Raw genomic sequence first — 26649 nt, forward strand, 5'->3', positions numbered from 1 at the left:
GTTGCCGAATTCGCCGCCACCGAGTTCGTACCGTTTTGGAGTTCCACCGGCAACGTGTCAGAGCGCCTGTTTCTTCACAGTTTCGCCCGCGCCAACTCAGTGTCCTTAAGCGTTGGGGGGAGGGGAGGGTTGCCATCCGAGAGTTGAGACACGGGCTGCGCGGGGCGCGCCCTTCCACATCCGACCTCCAACCCGGCAACCGCACCCAGGACTCCCGCTGGGACCTGCGTGCTTGCGGACCCGTGCGGGGGAGGGGCGGGCAGGCGCGCACGCGGGGGGCGGGGAGGGGCGGGCAGGCGCGCACGCGCGGGGCCCCCCGCGCTCCGCACACAAGCGCCGCGTCCCCAGCCGGTGGGCTGCGCGCGGCGGGCAGATCCGGCCTTGCTCAACAGGATCGAAAGAGGAAGCGCACAAAGGGCTGAAGTAAACACTTAGGAAGACCGTTGCAAAATAGATGAGGTTCTCGGGTTTTTTGGAGCCATCATCTGGCCCCAGATCCTTTAGTCACTAATACAGCGAGCGACCGAGAAGGCTCAATTCGCTAGGGAACGCTCCGGAGGGAAGGGGACGCGCGTAGGGGCGGGATGAGGGAGGAAGGCCCAACTTTTCCCAGAATTAAAAAAAAAAACTTTCGAGGGTGTGGTGTAGAAGCGAGGCACAGACCCGATTAGTTGGAAAAAGCAGTCCCCGAGTTTCAAGAGTCTGCATCCACCCGTACTCCTCCGTGTGTGTCTCGAACCGCGCGCCCTCGTGGCACCTCGATGCAAAGCGGCGCGGCGGGCGCCTCACGTCTGCGCGCTGCGTGGGAAGGGCAGGGCTGACACCACTTCCTCCCCGAGGCGGCGGACCTGAGCCCGGGTGGAGTCCAGCGCGCCGCGTCGCCTGCCCCGCCGCTGCCCCGCCGCCGGCCCGCGCCCCGCCCGCGCGGAGTCCCAGCTGAGCTCCGCCGAGTCCCCACGCAGCCGTCGAGGTAAGCGGCGCCGGCCCCGTCCGGGCGCCCTGAGAGCTGCAGCCGGGACCCTCGGGGCTGCCGCGGGACCCTGTGTGTCCAGCGGGTCTGCTCCCGCGCCCGACCCAGCTCCCCGCTTTGGCCGGGAGAACGCGCTCCCCCCGCTTGGCCCTCGAGGGGAGCGCGTCCCCAGGGTCCCCTCCGCCGACATGAGTACTTGACCCGGCCACGCGGGGGGTTGGGGCGCGGGCTCGTCTTCCCCGCGTTCGCTTTCATCACAATTTGACTGATTTCCTGCCCAGAAAGTTGCTTCAGAGATAGTCGGGGAACCCGTATGAACCCTCACCTGTCCAGCTGTCCAGAGCCCCAACTTGACCCCTCTGGAGGAATTCCTGGGGGCATTTTAGGGCACCTTAGATTAAATGCAAGTCGTGCAGGAATGAGAGTGACGATCGAAGTCTGATGTATTTTAGTGTTACCGTACTTTAAAACTTTTGGACAATTCTTTCGTCGTTTTAAAAACATCTTTACCAGTGATTGTCCTTTTCATTTTACAATAAGGTAGAGGAAAAGATTTGGACAGCAGGTGTAAGTTTCATAATTTGGTTTGGGGGGAATGCCCAGAGTGACGTTTTATAGCATGAAGGAAACTAACTGGGATGCCCTTACATCCAGGGGACCTCAGCCCAGGAGTCCCCCAGGAGACTTTGTCCCTTGCACCTCTTACTGTCTTTTGGGGAAGGTATTCCTTTTTCATACCATTGTGGAAAGGTAAATGTGTAGTTTCCTAGTGCCACTCAGAGTAAAGCTGTTGAAGAACTTTAAATGTGGACATTAGAAAAAAAAGCAGTATCAGAGGAAAGTAACATAGAGAAAAGGTGCATGACTTGATTACTCCCAAGGATATTATTTCTGGTGGCAAAATGTGGTTTAAATAAAGGCAAGGGTACTTACTACCTACTACTAATTTTAAATTCTGGGCCTCTGAACAGAAATTTCAGAAAGAGAGCTTTTGTCCCTTGGAATGAACCTCCAATGCCAATTTTCCCTCAGGCCTCACTGCAGTAGTCTTCCAGTTAAGATTGGCTAGCAAAATTAACAAAAAAACTACTGAGAAATCTTCTATAATGTCTTCCGGGTGGTATTTCCTGTCTGTTCAACGTGTTGTGAAAGGTCTAAGAAATTTAATGTCATCTTCAGGCTGTTAACACATAATCATTTCACACCGATACTAATGCTTGTGGGTTTTTTCTGGGTATTTGGGAGATTTGGATTCAAGCTCCAAATCCGCCTTTAACTAGACGAGGTTGGCCTTGATTAAGTTGCCTTAACCTCCCTGGACCTGAGAGGGAAGCGAATTTGTTTGACTAGAGGATGTCTGTCATTATAGTAGCAATTGGGGAGCAGCTATAAATTCTTTGAATTTGTCCTGCCTAGAATACTAGCAAAGTTAGAATTGCTGATCACACAGAAAAAAAATGGAGAAAATCATACTGATAACATATTTTGTTAAAGTCTGAAATATCAACAGTTTGAGGCCCTTTGTTTCTATAGAAGGTCCTCCAAAAATGGTCCATTTTTGTTCTATATGTAAAATGGCAGGTTTCCATTCTGTTGAAAAAACTGAGGTAGAGAATTGATGTGCTCAAGCTTGGACAGGTCAGTATTAGGTTCCAAAATTCTTCAATTATTGTTACTCAAGAGATATAACTTTGTGATATGGATTACTTAATGATTTAGTTACTTTAAATCTTAAACACACTACTTACAAGGTTATACATATAGTGTCCATTAATTTTTTCTTATTTTTATATCCTAGGAATGTATAACAATCATCCACTTTTTTTTTACCTTTATTCACTCATAGTAAAAAAGTTTTAGATATTTTCATATTACTATTAGAATGAGCTATTTATAAAATTTATTGCCATAAATGTCTGTTTGATATGCCACTCTGAATTTCTTTAAACCATCCTACTTTCAAAAGCATTATTATTTTCGTTTGCTTCTAATCCTCTTCCATCTTATTTTAATTATTTTTATGTCCAAAACCTTTCAGTGAGTCCATAAATCTTATATAAATTAAGTTGGCATTTCATAGTTTATCACACCAAAATATTTTCAATGCTAAAGACCTCATAGTTTATTTTATAGGCAATAGAATGATCTTAGTAATTCTCACCTGGAAATAGAACAATTCTTATAACATAATTAATTTTTTTGGATGTAAATGTGTCTAAGTATTTTTTAAACTTTATTTTATTTTGGGGGGAGAACACAAGTGGGGAAGAAGCAGAGAGAAGGGGACTGAAGTAGGCTGTGTGCTGACAAGCTGACAGCAGCTAGCCCCGTATGGAATTCAAACTCCCCAACCATGAGATTATGACCTGAGCTGAAGTCAGACACTCAACCAACTGAGCCACCCAGGCACCCTTAAATATGTCCATATTTTATGTCAGTTCTGTCATCCTCTGTGGCAAGTAGCTTAAAGTTTAAGCAATTATTACAAATTGAAGTACATCATAAATGCCAGGATTTGAGGTGTTAGATTGAGGGTATAGCTCACACTGGTTGTATAGTCATGTTTTTCTGTATTATAGTTATGAGAAACATGATTTGTAGGGGAAACTGCTCTCTATTTGGAAAAGTTAACAGATTTCTCTTGAGAAGAGAGAACAGCAGCATGAAGGAATGGCGTTGAATAAGCCATAATCAATTTAAGGGGCTAAGGTTGTACATGCACAGTAACAAGGCAGGGCCTGTGGACAGCTTCTAGGGACTAGAGAATGTGACCTGCCACCACAGCATCCCCATTGTCTAGCCAAATTCCTGGCACCATAGTTAGGACTCAAAAAGCATTTGCTAAATGTGCAGATATAGCAGTTCCACTTGTGGGTTATGCCATCAGAATGTCACAAGCCCCTGACCCAGGGAGCTCTGTTGGTACCAACCCTGAGGCATGAGCAGGCAGAGATACAGCACCATTCCAAGGGACCACACCTTCTCAGCACATGCTCTGAAGCTGGAATTCGTGATGCAGTTTCCAAACATTTTCTGAAGATTGGTTAAGAAGCTTACGCAGAGGGTAAGAAACAGAGCTGACCTTTGAACTGAGCTAGTCTCATACGGCACCCCCTAGGAGCTGTACCAGGGACAGGGCTCAAAAGGTGAAAAAACATGGGCCCTTTGCTCAGTGCTCTTCTAGCCTAGAAAGGGGGGACATGAATGGGTACAGTTCTACACATGACCAGAGTCAGGTGCTGTGGAAGCACATATGAGATCCCTGTACCACAGTGGGTACAGGGAGGATGAAATTAAGATAACCAAGGAACTTGCCTTGCAACAGTGGGAAGACAGGATATTATAATCAGTTGTGAAGTTATTATATTTATATATGTTTTTTGAAAAATTAATTCTGCTTTGGCAGCCATCACGTGTTTTCATTTTTATCTTTATGCTCATCCCTCTTGATAGCTCACCAGGTTGATTAAATCAATGAAGCAGTGAGTATATATTTTTTTAAATTTCTACTGGAGGTCTTTCTGACTTGGTTTCACATCACAGACTCATTAGTGAGACAGTTGTGGGCAGGGAGAGGGTTTAAATGCTAAGTCACACGGCAATTATGTTTCCACAAACCGGCTAGAAGATTTATGTCCAGGGAGCTATATCCTATCAAACTGGAAGAAAAATAAAGAGCAGTAGTAGAACAAGTAAGCTAGACTAGGTTTATTTTGTCCTTTTTTATTATGAAATGTTTCATGCATACAAAAGATGGTGTATAATGCGTATGTTAATTATAACAAATAATAAAGCCAACATCTGGATACCTATCATCCAGTTGAAGAAGTAAAATATTACCAATCCGTCTTCTGACGTCCTCTCAATAGCATTCCCCTTTTTTCTCAGTAGAATATTCTGTATATCAGTATTCTGAATGTGCTGATTTTTTTTAAAAAGCATTTAGAAAGCATGTACATGCATTTGCAAAGATGTCAAACTGGGAATTAGAGTACACTGGCCCTTGGGAGACTGGGATTAGAATCTCTGACCGTAAGCACAGTTATAAATAGAGTCTCCTGTTAAGTGAAGACATCTTATTTTAAATAGCGTAATGGGGCGCTTGGGTGGCTCTGTGGGTGAAGTGTCTGACTTTTGGTTTTAGCTCAGGTTATGATCTCACGGTTCCTAAGTCTGAGCCCCGCATCGGACTCTTTGCTGACAGTGTGAAGCCTGCTTGGGATTCTCTGTATCCCTCTCTCTCTTCCCCTCTCCTGCTCATGATCTCTGTCTCCCTCAAAATAAAGAACATTAAAAAAAAATTAAAAATAAAAAGCAAAGCAGGTTATAAATGATTAAGAGTAAGTACCACAGAAATAGTTAGGGGTATCTTAGTTATTACTGAAGTGACCAAGATTCATCAGGGTATAAGTTTTAAGGGTAATACATATATTAGGAAGTGTTCAGTTTTTCATATTACTTAGATTTCTACTGAAAATACAATTCAGTCATTTAAAAAACATTTGCCAAGCGCTAGTCTAGATGTTTGAATGTGTTTCTGAGTAGGTGAGGCAAAGATCTCTCCATTGCGGAGTTTGGATTCTAACGGGGAGATACAGACAATAATCAGTAAATATAATAAAGAAGTAAGTAATATAGGTTTAATAAGTGAAAAGTGCCATAAAAAAGTCAAAGTTGAGCAAAGTAAAGTTGTATTTAATAAGGTGGTTAGGCTTGGTCTCACTGTGTAGATACAATTTCAGCAAAGTTTTGAAGGAGTTAGCTAACAGGCTATCTGAGGGCACTGTGTTCCCAGCAGAGGGAACAGCCAGTGCCAAGGCTGTAAGACAGGGTTCTTCCTGGTATATTCAAGAAACAGGGAAGCTCACATGGCTAGAAGGTGGGTGAGCAGGACGAGAGTAACAGGAGATGTGGCCGGAGAGGAGCATGAAGAGGTGGCAGATCATGTAAGGTCTTGTCGGCCATTGTAAGAAGTTTGGCTTTTACTGTGAGTGAAATTGAGGGACTGTTGCGGGATTCTGAGGAGAGGAGTAGCATGATCTGACTTATATTTAAAAGGCTCACTCTGACTGCTTGAGGATGAAAGCCAGGAGCCCATTAGGAAGCTTTGGGAATCACCATGTTTTTTGAGGGTGAGGTCAGGATTTTTTGACAGCATGGATATGGGGTTAGAGAAAGAGGAGTCAGCAGTGATTCCAAAGTCTTGACCTAAACAGGTGGAAGATAGAATTGCCATCAATTGGCATGGGAGGTTGGAGAGGAGATGGTCAGAAGTTCAGTTTGGGATATGAACATAAAGTATCAATTGGTAATAACCATGTGCTTATTACAGATAAGGCTGAAGTCATTCAGGCTGAGTAGCTATTTGGGAAGATATTGTTGTTATTCTTAGTATACAGAATTAGAAATGATGGTTTGAGAGTTAAAGAAATGGAACATAGGGGCACCTGGGTGGCCCATTTGGTTAAGCATCCAACTTTTTATTTCAGCTCAGGTCACGATCTCATGGTTTGTAGGTTCAAGCCTGGCATTGGGTTCCTCACTGATGATGCAGAGCCTTCTGGGGTTTCTGTCTCCCTCTCTCTCTGCCCCTCTCCTGCTTGCTATCTCTCAAAATAAATAAGTAGACATTAAAAGAATTAAAAAAAAAAAGAAGAAATGGGACATGAAACCAGATCTTTTAGAAAAAGAAAAAAGTTTTAACCATTCTTTCAAAACTTGCTGAAAGGAGAAGAAGAAAAAAACTTGCTGAAAAGGTTGACTAGTAATCTTATACAGATAAAATAAGAATATAGTCAACTAATCAGTAATATTCCACTTCATGAAATGCTAGACAATGAAAATTATCTTTAATGACTGTAAAAGCAAAAAATAGACACTAAAGACACATTCATAAAGTCATTACTAGTAACCTGGGCATTAGGCAATACAAGGTTTCTATGATTGTGTTTAGCAGCAAATTCTGAGGGAGGAAGGACAAAGGCCTTTTCCACAAAGGAGACTTTTATCTAAACCAGAGGTTAAGATATTTATATTTTCAAAACCCAAGACCAGATTTGGAAGAGAGGGGAGCTTTCTCTTGGCACAGCTGGATTTCACATGGATGCAAGTGTTCAACCAGGGCCAAAGGTTCACTAGTAGCTGTTGAAGAATGTTAGATGACATGGTTATAGTATTTTGAAAAGTGAAAGTACTTTCTACCTTATTAGGAAGTAGCTACTGGAATGGTGATAACTGACGTTTCATTTGTTCTGGTTATAGGAGCCATCAAAGCAGTGTACTTATGGAATGGTAGTATTTAGTGGAACACCAACCAAGTGGTTGATTACCAGTTAATAGACTATGTTTTTTCACCAGGCAAAACTCCAGTCTTCAGTTAAATACATTATTAAGATTTCATCTCAAAAAATAAAAGAATCAGTTAGGGAAGGGGGGAATACCATAAAATCTTTTGCAGGAGATTTACAGTATATTAATGAAATTACTGATTAAGTAAATTTATCTAAGGCTACTCTATTTATAGTACAATATTACAGACTCACTTAGGTCTCCTAATACCATAAAATTCACAACTGACAGGTCAATGAACTAAGTAGATTCAGGATATAGTATGGGTTTGTTTTGTTGTTTTTAAGAGAATGGCTTCCTTCTGATTAAATTCCATAAGTGATATGGCTTACTTAGCAAACCAAGAATATTTCTTAACATGCTTACTAATTCAGTGACATTACTTTTCCCCTGTTGTAAGGAACAAACAGAAACGAAGTTGCTTGGGCCATGAATGTAGTGCTGTAAACACATGGCTCATAAGACCACTACCTGAATAGAGAAGCTGAAACCCCAAGGTAGCTCACTACACTGTCAGAGCAGAGATAGCATCCCTCAAGGCTTACAGGGGCTTAGGGCTCTTATGCATCTGTTTGAGTTGTGTGAAACTCTGCTCAGCATGCTATAATTATAACTTTTGTTTTCAGTTTCAACACACATCTGTTGAAGGCCAACAATGTGTCCAGTGTGGAGGGTATAAAATAGAATAAGATGTGGCCCCTAACCTCAAGAAGCTTCCAACTGAGTGGGAGAGACAAACCTGTAAATAAACACATCCCAGTGTGTGATATGCAATGATAGGTACAGAAATAATACGATGAAGAGTGATTATAGGGAAGACATCATGTGGAGGTGACTGTGGGGCCCTTGGAAGGATAAAGGTATTTCCAGGCATCCCAGGGAAAGAAGGCTACCCCAGGCACCACACATATGAAATAGTTGGGCAGTGCTGCAGCATGAAGTGCAGTGGGAAAGGAAATGGAGCAATTCTGATTTAACACTTGGTGAGTAATATTCAAATTAGGTTCATATGGTGCAGTCACCATAATCTATCATCTTTGAGTCAAATGCTTAGGCACTTGTAATAACAGAACTGTAGCACTCCAGACCAACCCTGTCCAACAGAAATACAATACCAACCGTGTATATAACTTTAAATTTTCAAGAAACCACATTAGAAACAGTAAAAAGAAACAAGTAACACTAATTTTAGGGATATATTTTATTTCGTATGTATCCTGAATGATCACTTAATTAATTAATATTAATTATGCTAAATTGCATTAAATTTAAGTAGTGTTAAAATTATTGGTGAAGTCTTCTTTCATTTTTCCATACTAGGTCAGATCAACCACGTTTCACCCTTATACCACATCTCCATTTGGACTAGGCTCAATTCATGTGCTCAGTAACCACATGAACTCGTGGTGACCAAATTGGACAGTGCAACTCTAGATAATGGCACAAATATTGTATCTTAACTATGTGTTGACTTCTCAGCTGCATAGAGCATCTTAGATGAATTATGAAGTAAGCTAAAGGGAAAAAGAAGGGAACAGTGTTTTCTATTAGTATGGAGTCTGTCCCTGGAACCTGATTTGAATTCACATTTAAACCTGTACTCAAATACTTCGTTAGTTCTCTAGCAACAAGAACAAACCCAAATTATCATTTCTTACCTTCCTTTTTATTCTTTCTCTTCCCCTCCCACCTTATTTTTGGATTCTTTCTAATAGTAACAAGGACTGAGAAAGAATGGAAATAAATAAGTGGAGCGGTATGCCATAAACCCACATCCAGCAAAATGTGAACTGTTGCCATAGGCAACAGTGGTTGCCATTTCTCTCTCTCTCTCTTAGTCTCTCTCTCTCTCTGTCTCGTTGCTTCCACCTACTACTTCATAAGCATCAACAACAACTCTCTTTGCAGTGGTTCCAAACTCTAGAAATATACCTTCTTTTGGCTGGCGGGGAGGGACAGGTAGTGATAAGACTTGGAAGATAGAGTCGGTTTGATTCATGGGTATGGTTTCAACAAGGCTCATGCCTTTCAACAAGGCTTATGCCCTCTCCTATCTTCTTCAGAATGGTTAAGAATTTCTGTCATAGAAACAATATTTACAGATGTCCTTTCCAGTGGCTTGGTCTTTGGAAACTGCCTGGTCCACAAAAAAACGGTAGTCCAGCCAGTTTCTAGGTACACAGAAATGTAACAAACCAAAGTACCCATCCAGTTGCGAACATGGGATTGTGTTTGTGAATATGTGACTGACATTTGTCTCCACTGCTTGTTTTAAATGGAGAGTAAAGTAATAAAAGTAATGATGATGATAATAATAGCTGATATTAGTATCACTAATATCACTGTGCCTGGAACTATATACTAAGCACTTTACAGACACCATCTCATCCCCATGAAACATGGACTGTTCTTATTCATTTTACAGCTGGGGAAACTAAGCCAACAGAGAGGTTAAATAACTTGCCCAAGATTACTCAGCAGCTGAGTATATTTACTGAGTAAATGGTGTGTGTCAACACTTGATGAAAATACAGGGTTCCACATCTGAACTCATAACGTGGTGTGAGAGACAGACACACGATTATATTAGAGCTGGACAGACACACAGTGTAACAGAGGAATGAGCAAAGCAGCTGCCAGTTTCCACCTCTTAATAATCACAGCCCTTGTTTTCGGCAGGCAGTGTGGCATGCTGATTGTTAACGTGAACTTTTGAATTAGACCCAGGCACAGTCCAGTTCATCCGTCGCTAGCTGCATGAGCACACACAAATTATTTAATTTCTCTAGGCTTGAGCTTTATAACCTATAAAATTAGAATTTTGAATTAAATTTAGAAATTTGAATTAGAATGTCACCACATCAGGGGATTATTTGGGGAATTCAGTGAGACACTCTAGATGTCTGACCTGTAATGATTGTCCCATATTTATAACTCCTACTATTCTTATTTTAAAATAGGTGCTAATACATATTAATGTGAGCTAGCATATATTGAGTTCTAAGTGCCAGTCATGGTACTAAGAGAGCTGAAGCGTAAATTTTGCCTCTGCAACATAGTTGAGAAGATAACAATACCTATAGAGATAAACTGTAAGGAAGCTGATGAACTTTCGAATAACGGATCCTAACACTGCTGCTACAGGATTTGAGATGAGGGTAGATCACCAGGATCCAGCAGTGAGCCCTGAACTGGCCTTGCGTAACGAATAAGACTAACAGAAGTGGGGAAAAATAGGAGAAACAGCACAGAGGCAACATAAAGGGTGTGTATAGAGGAACAGAAACAAACTACTTTCACTGTAAGCAAAGGTTTCATGAGAGAAAGATGTCGATGACTTTGGAGTGGTGCGTGTGGTGGATTGTGCATGAGCTCACCCTAGAAGATGTTTTCTCTGAACAGGCTTTTCTGGCTAGCTGGGAAGATGCCAGGCTGGCCTGCACACACACAACAGTAAGGCCATGGATCAGTCACCTAGCCTCTGCTTCCTGACTAGAAGCACTGGCCTCCCTGCCACCTACTCCTTCACCTTCTGCTTGTCTTTCTCTGATTGACATGGACTTTCCTGGTTTGGTATTTGTACCCCTTGGAACAAGGGTGCTTGTTGATATTGGGAACTGCTAATGTTCCTCAGGCTATAGTACAAACCCTGATCACTCCTGGAAAAGGTGTTTAAGGGGGCAGTTACCCCTGGTGCATATTGACAAAGGAGGGCCTTGAATGGCCCTCCACAAATTGATACAAAAAGACAAGAGAATAATTTCATTTTTGACAGGTTGTCTCTGCTGCAGACAGATCCATATTCAAAATTTGTGTTACTCAGGAACCTGCTGAACCAAATGGTGTAGGGAGTTGAGACTCTTACCAAGAGGCAAATAAATGATAGAAATGCCAAGAAAAACAATATATTGCTTAGCTAATTGAAATATAAAGGAGCCATGAATTAAGAACTGTGAATGTATCATCATAAAAAAAAAGCATTTGAGGATTTTCAGTTTAACTTAGTAAAGTTACATGGTAACTGTTAATGTGAAACACATATAAAACACATCCACTTATAGAAGTTGAATTTCACTCCATATCTGCTGATTCCATTGTTTGGGGTTCTTGGGGTTTGGGAGTTTTTTGTTTTGTTTTGCTGCTCGGTGTATTTTAAATTGAGGATTAATTTCTTTGCCAGATTAATCAGAAATCCTTCTATGGGTGGATTCAATCTAAGGCAGTGTTGCTGGAGTCTGGTTCTTTGTGGGAGCAACCATGAGTTTACCCTAAATCCATTACTGCTAAATCCTAGATTATAGCAGTATGGTGCTTGCTGTTACAGTTTCTTTTTATTTTTATTATATTGGCTGGTTCACTGTTATGTACATTTGCACAAATGACTCAATGATTATGTTTGGATTGGATATGCAGAGAACTAGAAGTTATTACATTACAGATAGAGGAAAAGAGCTTTCGGGGGGCGGGGGGACCTTAAGGTGTAAAAAACACTATGCTCTCAATAGCATTCATTTAAAAATAATGGCTCACACAATATACAAAGATTAATGCAAAATAGATCATAGACCTAAATGAAGAGCTAAAATTATAAGACCCTTGAGAAAAACATAGGGGTAGATCTTTATAACCTTGGGTGAAGTAATAATATGTTAGATATAACAGTGAACACACACACACACACACACTCACACACACAAACTGGATAACTTGGACTACTTCCAAATGTGGAACTTTTCTGCTGCAAACAGTGCCATCAAGAAAGTACAGAGACAATGCACAAAATAGAACAAAATATTTTATTTTCAAATTATGTACAGAGAGTTCCCAACTTATGATGGTTCAACTTACAATTTTTTGACTTCACCATGGTGTGAAAGTAATGCTCATCCAGTAGAAACTGTACTTTATATTTTGAATATGGATCCGTTACCCAGCTAGTGGTATGTGGTACAAGACTCTCATGATACTGGGCAGGGGCAGTGAGCCTCAGTTCCAAATCAGCCACATGGTCGCAGGCTAAACAACTGATACACTCATAGCCATTCTGCACTCATGCAACCATTCTGTTTTTCACTTTCAGTGCCGTATTCAATAAATTACATGAGATAGTCAACAATTTATTATAAAATAGGCTTTGTGTTAGAAGATTTTGCCCAGCTGTAGACTAATGTAAGTATTGTGAACACATTTAAGGTAGGCTAGGCTAAGCTATGATGTTTGGTAGGGTAGGTGTATTAAATACATTTTTTATTTAGGATCTTTTCACCTTACAATGAGTTTATTGAAACATAACTCATCTGTATCTGTTAAGGGACTTATATCCAGAATATTCAAAGAAGTCTTATGACAACAACAACAACAGCATAAAAAAATATATATATATATAACATATAATCCACTTTATATGTATATGTTTATATATATGTTTATATGTTTATGTATATGTTTATATATATATATATATAACATATAATCCACTTTAATACTAGGGAGAGGATCTGAGTAGACTTTTCTCCAGAGAAGATATAGAAATGACGAATTAGCACATGAAAATTTCTCAGTATCATTGGACATAAGGGAAATGCAAATCAAAAGCACAATGAAAACTTTATACTTGCTAGGAGGGCTACAATTAAAATGACAGACATACATATTGATGGAGAAATTTGAACCTTTATACGCTGCTGGTGGGATGTAAAATCATGCCACAGATTTGGAAAAACAGTCTAGCAGTTCCTCAAAAAGTTAAAAGTTATCATGGAACCCACAAGTTCCATTCCTGGGAATCCCCCTAAAAATGAAAACATATTCCATGCAAAGCCTTGTATACAAATGTTCATAGCAGCATAATTCATAATAGCTGAAAAATGGAAACAACCCAAATGTCTACCAGCTAATGAATGGATAATCAAAATATGGCGTTTCAGTACAATGAAATATTCAGCAATAAAAAGAAACAAAGTGCTGATGCATATTACAATGTAGATGAACTTTGAAAACATTATCATGAGTGAAAGAAGCCAGACACAGAAGACCACATATTGTATGGTTTCATTTGTATGAAATTCCACAGTAGGCAAATTTATCTTGAGAGAAAGTAGACTGGTGGTTGCTTAGGGCAGGGGAGGGTGAGGGAAATGACAAGGACTGCTATTGGGTATGGAGTTTGAGAAGAAAATGTCCTAAAATCAGATTTTAATGATAGTTGCACAACTCTGTGAATATACTAGAAAGCATTGAATTATACACTTTAAATGAGTGAGTTATATGTTATGTGAGTTACGTCTTTTTTTTTAAGGTTATTTATTTTGAGAGAGACAGAGCATGAGCGGGGGAGGAGCAGAGTGAGAGAGGGACACAGAATCCGAAGCAGGCCCCAGGCTCTGAGCTGTCAGCACAGAGCCCGACGACGTGGGACTCGAACTCAGGAGCTGTGAGGTCATGACCTGAGCCTAAGACAGATGCTTAACTAACTGAGCCACTCAGGTGCCCCAGAGAACTGGGTTTTAATAAGAAAACTCTGGTAGCATTTTAGACCCTGGCTTTAAGGAAAGACTAGAGGTAAAGAGATAAATAGTAAGCAGATGGCAGAGACCTGGTAAGACCTATGGTGGAGCCGAACGAGGGTGGTAGTGTGGAAAGAATAGGACAAATTCAAGGGCATTAGGAAGGCTGCATTGACAAGACACCCTGGCTGACCCAGGTGAGGGCCTCAGGAACAGGAGGCTAACAAGATGCCTCTGAAGTTCCTGAGAATGTGGCTGAGGGGAGATAATTGTACTATAGGCTAAGACAAATGGAGGCTGGTTTGGTGGGGGGGAGTTGGGGTGTTATGTGGGCAGAGGGAGAGTCATGTCTAGTTGGCTCCTATTAGCAGGAAGGCTGAGTGTGATCTTCGCAGACGACCACTGCTATTAGATTAGCCCACCCTGTATGTCTTCACTGAGCTTGCTCTTGCCTGTGTCTCATCTGCTCCTCCACTTCTTAGTGTGGGGCTTCTGTTTCAGTTCCACAGTTCTGGTGACTTGCTCACCAAACTTGAGTGTCTTCTGCCCAAATACCCAGTCTCAGCCTCACTTTGCTACTCTGATCTTCCCTGGGATCTGATTTTCACCCAGAGCTGTGCCGACTTTCTCCTTAGTTCCCAAAATAAGCTCTAATTTGCATCTTGCTGAGCCACAACTTATATCGGCAAACCAGGGGTGGGGTGAGGGGCAGGGTGGAGAAGAGGAAGCTGGAAGGGGGCCATGTTGTGGTTGAACCACCACCCTTTGTGGGAATGCCCTGCAGACAACGGAAGTTAAGTGTCGGGCTCAGTGTGAGGAGAGAGATGGAGACATGGATCAGTGAGATGTTTCTGCTCCACTCTGCCACAGTATCTACAGAGATTAGATAATAGGAATAAAAAGATATTAGATATTTCTATTAGATAATAGAAAACAAAGATCAGGGAGGATCTACCCCAAAGTTAATCCAGGATCACAGAAAATATCTAAATCACTTTTCTAAATAATTTACTTCAAAAAGTAGTTAAAGCTGCATCTTTGTTCATATTGATGACATCTGGGTATTTTTACTGTCATGCCTTTGCCAAAGCAGCCGCCTAGACAACAGGAAGATGCATGGGATGGACAGTGTGAGGACTTAATGGGTGGTTTCTTAGAAGTTTTACAGAGACCTTTGTCTGGAAAGGTCCGTGAACACCTTACCAAAGAAATCAATCAAGCACGGTACCACATTTTTCTCTCAGTGTCCTTAACAAAATGAATCCAAGTTGTCTCTCAGTGTATTATGTCTTTTACGTCAGGGCATCACGGGACAGTCGCAGTGTCCTAAAATAAGTTATTGGTGGTAAAGTTGGTGCAAAACAAAGACTATAATATGCTAGCCAAAAACATTAAGACTTTATTTCATTTTATGTTTCCATTCTGGTAAGATTATAAAGCACCAAATTCTTTAATATTCTTGAATATATTTCTGCTTTCCGTTATGTTCCATCATTGTCTGTTTTATTCTTACACTGTTGTTCTGCTTTAATTATTGTCGTTGTGGAAGGCTTTTATTCTTTTTATTTCCCAATTTCCAAATTTCATCTGAACTTGACTCTCATATGTGTGTGTGTACCCTTTACTATGGTAATTTTCTAGATAGTTTGAAATTGTCTTCTGAAATTTTCTCCTCTGATCCTTAAGTTGTTAGTAAAGTGGTTTTCTCTTAAGGATTTATTTTATTTATTTAATATTTTATTAGTAATTTCTATTTTTATTATATTTAATCAGAAAATACAGCCTGTACAATTTCTTCTTTGGGGAATTTATTGAGATTTTCTGATACATGATGAGTTTTTAATAAATATTATGAGTTAAGCCTAATTTTTTTAAGGCAAAGCCTGATTTTTTACTCAGATCCTCTATATGATATAATTTTCCCATTAATCAGCCAAATATAGAGAGGAAATATGTTAACCATTGCTGAGGTCATAATTTTGTGAGCCAAATCTTAAGTATTATTTTCCATAGAACATTGATTTAGTCTTTTTTTTTCCAACGGTTTTTTTTTTTTTTTTTGGGACAGAGAGAGACAGAGCATGGAACGGGGGAGGGGCAGAGAGAGAGGGAGACACAGAATCAGAAACAGGCTCCAGGTTCTGAGCCATCAGCCCAGAGCCTGACGCGGGGCTCGAACTCACGGACCGCAAGATCGTGACCTGGCTGAAGTCGGACGCTTAACCGACTGCGCCACCCAGGTGCCCCCATTGATTTAGTCTTCAAAACAATTTGTATATATAAAAGAATATATTTTTGGCTGGAAAGTTTGTTTAATAATGAGTCAGTGCTGAACCTATACAAATAAAGCTTAATTCTTAATTGCAGTTGTTGTTCTGGAGAACTAACAAAAATAATTAGCTTCTGACAAGAAAAACACTCCCTGGAAAGTTACTAAGCATAGTAACAAAAAACAAATAAAATACTTTTTATTAAAATAATCATAAGATTTGGGGTGCCTGGGGGCGCCTGGGTGGCGCAGTTGGTTGGGTGTCCGACTTCAGCCGGGTCACGATCTCGCGGTCCGTGAGTTCGAGCCCCGCGTCGGGCTCTGGGCTGATGGCTCAGAGCCTGGAGCCTGTTTCCGATTCTGTGTCTCCCTCTCTCTCTGCCCCTCCCCCGTTCATGCTCTGTCTCTCTCTGTCCCAAAAATAAATAAACGTTGAAAAAAAAATTAAAAAAAAAAAAAAGATTTGGGGTGCCTGGGTGGCTGTCAGTTGAGTGTCTGACTCTGGCTGAGGTCATGATCTCACGGTTCATGGGTTCAAGCCCCTAATCAGTCTCTGTGCTGACACCTCAGAGCCTGGAGCCTGCTTCAGATTCTGTGTCTCCCTCTCTCTGCCCCTCTCCTGCTTGTTCTCTCTCTCTTACTCTCTCTCTCTCTGTGTCTCTCAAAAATTAATGAATATTAAAAAAAAATTAAATAATAAGAGTCATAAGATTCAACCATCAGAAACAACACATGAAAGATATATTTTCATTTGAATTTTCTTTTCACTAAGAATGTTTAGAGTCTAGACAAGAAAAACAAGGAACTATTGCAATACATTTTCCACCTCAAATTGTCCACCTCAGATTGATCCTGGCAATGTTTTGGAGAGTAAAGTCACAATCAGATGGGGTGGAGAAGAGTCCCTTTTCCATTTTTTTTGTAAGCAGCCCTCACAGTGGAATTTAATGAAAAGACAACCTATGAAATGGGAGAAAATATTTATTTGTAAACCATATAGCAGGTAAGTTTTACCACACAAAGGAAATGATATATCCAGAATATATTCAGAACTCCTACAACTTAACAACAACAACAACAAAACAAACAACCCCATTTAACAGTGAGCAGAGGACCTAAATAGACATTTTTCTAAAAAAGGCATACAAGTGTCCAACAGGTACATGAAAAAGTGCTTAACATCACTAGTCATCAGGGATGCAAGTCAAAACCACAACAAGATATCACCACACATCTGTAAGAATGGCTGTCGTCAAGAAGAAAAGAGATAACAAGTGATGGTGAGGATGCGGAGGAAGGGGAATCCTTATACACTGTTGGGAATGTAAATTGGTTCAGCCACTATGGAAAACAGTATGGAGATTCCTCAAAATATTAAAAATAGAACTACCTATGGGTGCCTGAGTGGCTCAGTTGGTTAAGCATCTGGCTCTTGATTTCAGCTCAGGCTATGATCTCACGGGTTTGTGAGTTCAAGCCCCACATCTGGCTCCTCATGCTGACAGTGTGGAGCCTGCGTGGAAATCTCTCTCTCTCCCTCTCTCCTGCCTCTCTTGCACATGCCCTCTCTCTCAAAATAAATAAACTTAAGCATTTTTTTTAAATTGAACTATCTTCTGGTCTAGCAATCTCTCTTCTGAATGTATATCCAAAGGAAACAAAAACAGGGTCTCGGAGAGATACCTGCACTCTCATGCTTACTGCAGCATTATTCACAACAGCTAAGATACAGAAACAACCTGAGTGTCCATCAATGGATGAATGGATAAAGAAGATGTGGAGTATATCAGAAGGATGAATGGAATATTATTCAGTCATCAGAAGGAAGGAAATCCTGTCATTTGTAACAACATGGATACACCTTGAGAGTGCTGTGCTAAGTGAGAGAAGTCAGACAGAAAAACAAATACTATATGATCTCTCATATGTAGAATCTAAAAAGTCAAGCCCATAAAAACAGAGAGTAGAATGGTGTTTACCTGGAGCTAGAGATGTTGAAGGGTAAAATTTGGAACCAGTAGATGAAACAAGTCCTGGGGATCTAGTCTACAGCATATTGATTACACTCCACAATACTGTAATATAAACTTAAAAGTTGCTAAAGGACTAGATCTTAATTGTTTTACCACACAAAAGAAATGATAATTATGTGACATGACAGAAATGTTACCTAACAGTGGTGGTGATCATACTGCAGTATATAAATCAATACATTGTATACCTTAAAGATACACAATGTTATATGTCCAATTGTATCTCAATTTTAAATGTATATGTCTTAACCTCTGGTTTTGCCAGCATGCCCTTTAGGTCACTTCTGTGGACCTGAACCCAAATGTGACTCTTAATTCTATTTTAAATTATGAAATTGGTACATGATGGAAAATTTGGAAAATAGGGAAAAAGAGACCAGCACCCTATTACATGCACTATTTCACATATTGATTTATTCTAGTTTTTTTTCACGGCCCCTGTTTTTTTTACATTACTGTAATATTAGAATATAAATTATTTTGTATCCTGCTTATTTTACTTAAATATACGGTTATAGTCTCCATAGCCATTATTTTTAATAGTAACAAAAAACCCATTGTGCATTGCAATAATTAATTCTTCCCATTTTGTTGGATATTTAAATTGCTTTTAATTTCCAATAATGCTGCAGTTTCACCTTCAGGCATAAAGAGTTCTTTCATAGTATGTAAAATTTCCTTGAATTAAATTCCTAAAGGTTGAATAAGTGAAACAAAAAGAATGAATATTTCTATGATATTAGATATTTAATATTGATGAATGAATAAATATAAAGAAGTAGCTTCTTTAAAGCACCTAGATTTTAGGTCATGCTTGGAAAATACCTCACTATTTGTAATGATCAGGAAACAGAATCCGTTTTAGATTAAACAGAAAGGAGTTTATTACAAGGGATATGACTGCATACAAAACTGGGAGGGCCAGGGAGTTAGGTGTGATGTTAACCGTCAGGAATAACAGGCAGGGGAAATGCCCAACTGTACCTTCAGAACTGTTCTGGTGAATCCTCACTGCCACCAATATCCATGACTCAGTCTCATGATAAGGACGCTAAATTTTATACTTGAAACCAATATTACACTGTGTGTTAATGAACTGGAATCTAAATGAAAACTCAAAAAAGATAAAATATAAAGTAAAATGAAGGGACACGATAACTGCCCCTGGAAGATTCTGTTTGTCCACGTGTGGCTTTCACTTATGTTGCTCATTTCCACCCAGCAGATCTCACGTCAGCGTGTCTCCTTGACTTGATCACAAGTAGAACCCTAACTGCAAAGGAGTCTGAGAAATAGCGTGTCTAGATTTCCAGCTTCAGTGTTACGGGAACACAGCATACCAAGCACTAGGAGAGAGCATTTCAGAAAGCCAGTTAGTAGCATCTGCCACAGAATTATAAAGAAGGAGAGAGTTAGGAAGGGGAGAAAGAAAAACCTTTTTTCTATGACTCTTAGTTTTACTGTTACACTGAGATTCTTAACTCCATTCAAATTTGTTATGTGTATGGTGATGAAGTAGGGATCTGATGTTATTTTTTTCCAAATGGATAGTGATTTATTAAGTAATTTCTTTCTGCTGATTATTAATTGCCAACTTTTTCATATATTTAAATTCTGTGATCTCTGCTCTTTTCTGTTGGTTTATTTGTGTATATCTTAAAGTACCACATTTTTCTTTAAAATATATTTTTTGTTATTACTTAATAATATTTTAGGGGCGCCCGGGTGGCTTAGTCGGTTGAGCGTCCGACTTCGGCTCAGGTCATGATCTCGCAGTCTGTGAGTTTGAGCCCTGCGTCGGGCTCTGTGCTGACAGCTCGGAGCCTGGAGCCTGTTTCAGATTCTGTGTCTCCTTCTCTCTCTGACCCTCCCCCGTTCATGCTCTGTCTCTCTCTGTCCCAAAAATAAATAAACTTAAAAAAATTTAAAAAAAAAAAAGAATAATATTTTATTTCTCAGTTGAAGTTAATAGTTTGTCAGCTTTTTAAATTTGTTTTAATCCATCTGAAAGTTTATTGAAATCACAAAAATTTTATATTCATTTAGGAAGAATGAGTATAAAATTCACCACATTGAATGTTCCTTTCTAGTAACATGTTACCTCCATTGTTCAAGTTTTCTTTTATGCTATATAGTTTTCTCTATATGAAATTGGCAAATTTTTTATTATTTATTTCTGTATTTTTCATAGTTTTGGTTGCTGTTATAAATTTGATTTTTTTGCCATATCATTTTCTAACATGTTGCTGAATATATTGGAATGTTATTTTGTATATATTTACATCACATCTTCTAATTAATTTTACTTTTTGCTTATATTCCTATGTATACAATCATGTCACCTACAATTATGCTAATTTCATCTTTTCCCTATTGCCTATTTGACAAATCTATGGTGCTTTTGTAAATGAAGTTTGAGATCAAAGATGGCAATGGAGTAGACTCCTCTTGTCCCACAAACACAACTAGGTAACTATCAAATCATCCTAAATACTCCACAGATAGGCCTGAGGACTGACAGAACAAGCTACATAACTAAAGGGAGACAAGAGGCCTTATTGAAGAACAAGTCAGAGACTCAGACAAAATGTGAAGACAGAGGAATTTATCCCAAATGAAAGAATGGAACAAGGCCACAGAGATCTTGATGAAACAGATATAAGTAACATGCCTGCTGGAGAACTTAAAGCAACAATCATGGGGCACCTGGATGGCTCAGTCGATTAAGCATCTGAGTTTGGCTTAGGTCATGATCTAATGGTTCATGAGTTCAAGCCTCACGTCGGTCTCTGTGCTGACAGCTGAGAGCCTGGAGCCTGCTTCGGATTCTGTGTGTGTGTCTCTCTCTGCCCTTCCCCTGCTTGCACTCTTTCTCAAAAATAAATAAACATTAAAAAACATGTAAAGCAACAATCATGAGGGTATTCACTGGGCTTGAGAAAAGAATAGAAGACATCAATGAGACCCTTACAACAGAGATAAGAGTTAAGAAAAAGAGATGAAGAACACAATAAATGAGATTGGCAACAGCCTTGATGTAATGAACAGCAAACTGGAAGAAGCAGGGGAAAAAAATAGTGACCTAGAAGATAAAATAATGGGCAATAATGAAGCTAACCAAAAAGAAAGAAGAATATGCAACATGAGAATAGACTTAGGGAACTCAGTGACTCCATCAAACGTAATAACATTCATATTATAGAAGTTCCAGAAGAGGATAAGAAGGAAAAAGGGGCAGAAAATTTATCTCATGAAATAATACCAGAAAATTTGCCTAATGTGGAGAAAGAAACAGACATCCAGATCAAGGAGGCGTAGAGAACACCCATCAAAATCAACAAAAGCAGGTCCACACCAAAACTTACTGTAATTAAATTTGCAAAATATAGTGATAACGGGAAAATCTTAAAAGCAGCAAGACAAAAGAAGTCCTTAACTTACAAAGGAAAACCTATAAGACTAGCTGCAGATTTCTGAACAGAAACTTAGCAAGCCAGAATGGAGTGGTATGATATATTCAAAGTACTGAATAGGAGAAATCTGCAGCCAACAGTAAGTACTCTATTCAGCAAGGCTATCATTCAGAATAGAAAGAGAGATAGAGTTTCCCAGACGAACAAAAACTAAAGGAGTTTGTAACCACTAAATGAGACCTTCAAGAAATATTAAAGGGGACTCTTGTAGTGCAAAGGAGAGACCAATAGTGACAAAGACAAGAAAAGATCAAGAGAAAATCTCCAGAAATAATGACAAAGCAAGTAATAAGATAAACACATCTGTCAATAATTATTTTGAATGCAAATGGACTATAAATGCTCCAATCAAAAGACATAGGGTGTCAGAATGGATTAAAAAATAAGATCCATCTGTATGCTGCCTACAAGAGAATCATTTTAGACCTAAAGGCACCTGCAGATTGAAAGTGAAGGGGTGGAGAAACATCAAACAAATGGATGTTAAAAGAGTAGCACTACTTATATCAGACAAACGAGTTTTTTGTTCTTGTATTGTTTTTATCCTGCTTTGATATCAGGGTAGTACTGGCTTCATGGAATGATTTTGAACGTGTTCCCCCTATTCCGTTATTTGTAAGATTTTGATAAAGATTATTTTTTTAATGTTTGGTAGAATTCATCAATGAAACCATGTGGTCTTGGGCTTTTTTGTGCTGGGAAATTTTTGATTCCTAATTCAACTTTCATTCTTATTATTGGTCTAAGAAGACTTCCTGTTTCTTGTATTCAAGATTCATGATTCAGTTGTGATAACTTGTGTATTTTTAGGACTTATTGGGTCTTTTTTTTCTAAGTTATCTGATTTGTTAGTATATAATTGTTTATAGTAATCTGTTATCACACTCTGTTTCTGTGGTTATCTATTACATTATTTTCTCGTCCATTTCTCATTTTGGTTTTTGAGTCTTCTCTCTTTTATTTTCTTAATGTAGTTAATGCAGTTTTGTGGGGTTTTTTTGAAAAACAGGTCATTACTTTCAATGGTATGCTGTTTATTCTGGTCTCTATTTTATTTATTTATGATTTTTCTTTGTTATTTTGTTCCTCTACTAAATTTCAGATAAGTTTTTCTTTTTCCACTTCCTTGCAGCATAATTTTAGGTTGTTTATTTGAATTGTTTTTCTTAATACAAGCATTTATGGCATAAATTTCACTGTGTCTACTTTTGCTGCATCCCATAGGTTTTAGAATATTGTGTTTTCTTTTTTTGAGAGAGAGAGCGCGCGTGCACACATGCTAGTGCAGGAGGGGCAGAGAGAGAGAGAGAGAGAGAGAGAGAGAATTTCAAGCAGGCACTACATTCTCAGCACAGAGTCAGATGTGGGGCTCAGTCCCATGAATTGTGAGATCATGACGTGAATTGAAATCAAGAGCCAGGTGCTTAACTGACTGAGCCACCCAGGCACCCCTCTTTTCCTTTTGTTTTGAGACCTACTTTGATTTGCTGTTTGATTTCTTATTTGGCCCATTGTTTGTGCAATGGTGTGTTAATATTTACGTATTAAACATTCAGTATTTCTAGTGAGTGAATGAAGAAAGAAAAAAGAAAGAAAGTTAGTTTTACTGCCACTAGCCATCGCTGGTTGTCTACAGCACCTTTTCCGTTAAAATATTTACTATCTGTCCATCTATAGAAATAGTTTGTCAGATTCTGCCACAAAATATCTATAAATTTGAAATCTTTATTCTGGTTCTGTATTGTCTGAGACCACCAGAATAAACTTAAATAGTACCAGTAATGATGAGACTCTTTAACTTGTATCTGACTTTAATAGGAACAGTTTTTGTGTTTTACATTTAGAATAATAGTTGCCATTGGTTTCTGGTAGATGCCCTTATCAAGTTAAGGAGAGTACCAACTATTTCAGTCTTGCTAAGGGGTTTTTACCAAAAATGTATATCAGATTTTTACTAACTACCTTTTCACCATATAGTCTACAATTTAATATTTAATTTAGTGAATTAATATATTCCCTGCTAGTAAACTGTTCTTGCATTCCTGGTTGTTATGTATTATTCTTTTAATATATTTCTGGAATCAATTTTCTAAAATTTTATTTGGGATTTTTGCATTTATGTTTGTAAGTAATATTGATTTGTTTTCTTATTTTTTTATTGCTTTTTTAATAGCAACCTCTACTTGTTGCTGTGTCATCTTAAAACTCTGAAGGCATCAGTTGGGATTTTTTTTTAATTCCTTTTCCATTTCTCTCATCAACTCTGTCTCCCCAGGGTCAGTATTCTGGTTTTAGTCTTGAGGCGCCCATGCTCTTGCTTTTCCTCAAATATTTCATCACCCTTGGTTGTTGATTCATAATTTTAATGAAAGGGCTGGAATAATATAGGAAAATGATGTGGATTTACTTGGCAGCTGTAACAACCCTCTTTCTTGACTAGGAAGCTGACTGTGAGGTTCTATAAACGAATGTGGGGAATAATACAGCTATCTTTTTGGTTTGGATGACAGTGAGACATTAAGTGTCAGCCCTCCTTGAGGGCTGTTTACTGAGGCTAGCAAGGCTTTGTGCTGGAGGTGGAGCACATAAGAGTTCTTAGCACATTTCAATGAATGTGGACATTTCTCTTCCCACTCTTTCTGACTGACTGATTGATTGATTGATTGATTGAATAGTTGGCTGGTGGGATTGGAATCTGCTGTCTGTTATGCAACCCCAACTTTCAAAGCACTGCTCTACTTGTTTTCGGAGGCTCAATGCTCAGCTTAGGAACTAGTGAAACAGTTCTCCCATGTTATTTAAGGCAAGGATTCTTGCTGATTTTAGACTGGGGCGATTGTGGCAGCTCATTTTTCCTTGTGACATAGAAATAAAATGGCCCATAGCACTCAGTCCTTTGAATAATTACTCCTCCAACTGGGGGGGGGGGGGTGGTCTCTGGGTTCTCTCCTTGATGATCCTGAGCTTGGTGTTTTCCTTAGCTCTATCTTAACCAGACCCCCTCTAGACTCGTATTGGACTGCTGTTTCCTTAGCACTCATTTTTCAGTCTGTATAGTCCCTTCTCCTTAACATCTTCCAGAAATTCCTCAAAATAGCCTGGTGATGCCATTCTTCCTTGGTTTCCAGACTGTTAGTCAGTGAACAAAGAACTCTAGACCATTCTGTGTTTTCAGGTTCATTATTTTCATTCTATAGTTGTGCTTTCTGACACTGTAAGAGAGAAATTTTAAATGCTGTACCTGTAGACTAGGTGTGATAAGTAATAATGCAGGAGCCCACATGTGGTAAGTGACCAGTTGATGTCAAAATTCAATGCACAGAAATGTGTGGCCTTAGCTGTTACCCTAGGCTGTCCCAGCATACTCCACAAAGCAGAGGCTGGTGTTCTTGGTTTCCATTAGGGTCTCAGAAGATGCAGTCTTTGTGTTTTTTTAACTCTGTTCCTTTTTCAACTCATGGCCTCCACACCCCAACCAGCTGCAACCGAGAACATCCCTGGGCCAAGTGGTTTCTCTGGTGGGAAGGGATGGGGCAAGAGGGAGGAGCCTGGTTTGAAGACCATTGATTCTAACAATATGCCATGCTGTCATCGCCCTCCTTCCCTTCATAACCATGATCGGTGTCCGACCTCAGCCTGCATCTTTGCACATCAGCCTTCTGGGTGGCTAAAAGATGGCTGTAGTTCTGACTGCTTAATAGTATGAGGATCTCCACTTCCTGAGATCTTCCATCTAAGCCAGGCCCATTCTAATTGCACTTTACATGTATTAATTTATAGAATTCTCACTTTGACCCCATGAGGTAGCTTTTTTTCATACCTTTTCAAAGATAAAACTAACACACTGAGAAGTGAAGTAACTTGCCCAATGTTGCACAGCAGTAAGTGGCAGTGCTGGGTCTTGAACCCAGGCATTCCAGTTCTAGTCTCTGTTTTCGTCCCTGGGGGAGGGTCTTGTCTGCCCCTTGCAGTTCAGTGGCTGTTTGAGGCCCACCTAGATGGGCCCACATGTCATGGAGGTGAGGTAGCTGCACACAAAATCGAAGCCCACACACACCGCACGCTGGATACATATGGAAAATGGTTTAGGAGGAAACTATTAGATATTTTCTTGTTTTAGTTAAGGGATGAATCATCTTAAATGTGGGGGAGTACAAGTTCAATTCCTTTCTTTAAAATAGAGTGAAAAGTATTGTCAGTAGCATTTTTGAAGAAGATAGAAATTTTAATGAGAAACTCAGGAAAATAATTAAAACTTGGTTGTCACCGAAAAATCTTAAATATACCTCATATTTTTCTGATGTAAATTTTTTCCATGGCATGTATCACCCTAGTAGGTTTTGCACACACCAGCAGTCACAGAAATGACTGCAAATAGTTCTAAACAGAGAGAAATAAATGACACAGTGGGGCACACACTGCTTGAGCTTATTAATGCAGAGTTTACCACACTTGACCCTTATCATTACCAAGAGCCCCAATCTTTGGGGATTTCTTAGTGACAGGTGCAGAATATTGACCACGACACAGAAATGGAAAATTCCTCACCCCACAGAAAGTCAAGAATTGGTTGATATCTCCAATTTTATTGTTCAGCCATGCTGCATATAATTTTTCTGCAAATGCAGACATCTGGCTCATAGCATCGTATCTTTGAAAAGAAGAGCAAACTGTAAATTTCCAACAATAGGGAACTGATTAAATGATGGTGCAGCACATCCACATGGAAGATACTTGGAGCCATGAAAGTGACTTCAGAAGAATTCTCAATGATAGAGAAGGTAGCATGTGTAAGTGCTGTTGTCTGTGTTGCTATCTCTATTTCCCAGTCACTTCTGGAAGCCCTCAACGCTCCAGAGATAACCAGTTACTTTTATGTATTAAAGCCAAAGGTCATTTTTCAGTTCTCATCTTGAGAACATTCAATGTTACTGTCATATTTCATTGATTAACTCATTAATGTTTTCTTTTTGGAGGTGGGAAGATGCTGCATTAAATGTTCAGGAAAATTTTAAGACCTAAGAGCACAAAGTGATTCATAGAATTACAT

At 39.4% G+C, this 26649-nt stretch overlaps 1 protein-coding gene across 2 annotated transcripts in view; it reads left to right on the top strand.

Moving 5' to 3' along the window:
• The first annotated feature begins 839 nt into the window (after positions 1-839).
• APBB1IP (amyloid beta precursor protein binding family B member 1 interacting protein) overlaps positions 840-26649 on the top strand; it is a 105254-nt gene continuing 79444 nt past the window's right edge. The window contains exon 1 of one of the 2 annotated variants that reach the window (XM_023256458.2): positions 840-970. The gene's annotated coding sequence lies outside the window, so the exon portion shown is untranslated. Of the gene's footprint in view, positions 971-3308; positions 4035-26649 lie in introns of those variants that run through there. The other variant, XM_003988174.5, reaches the window with a different exon arrangement.

The sequence above is a fragment of the Felis catus genome, chromosome B4 (genome assembly GCF_018350175.1).
Source record: "Felis catus isolate Fca126 chromosome B4, F.catus_Fca126_mat1.0, whole genome shotgun sequence".
Lineage (NCBI taxonomy): Eukaryota > Metazoa > Chordata > Mammalia > Carnivora > Felidae > Felis > Felis catus.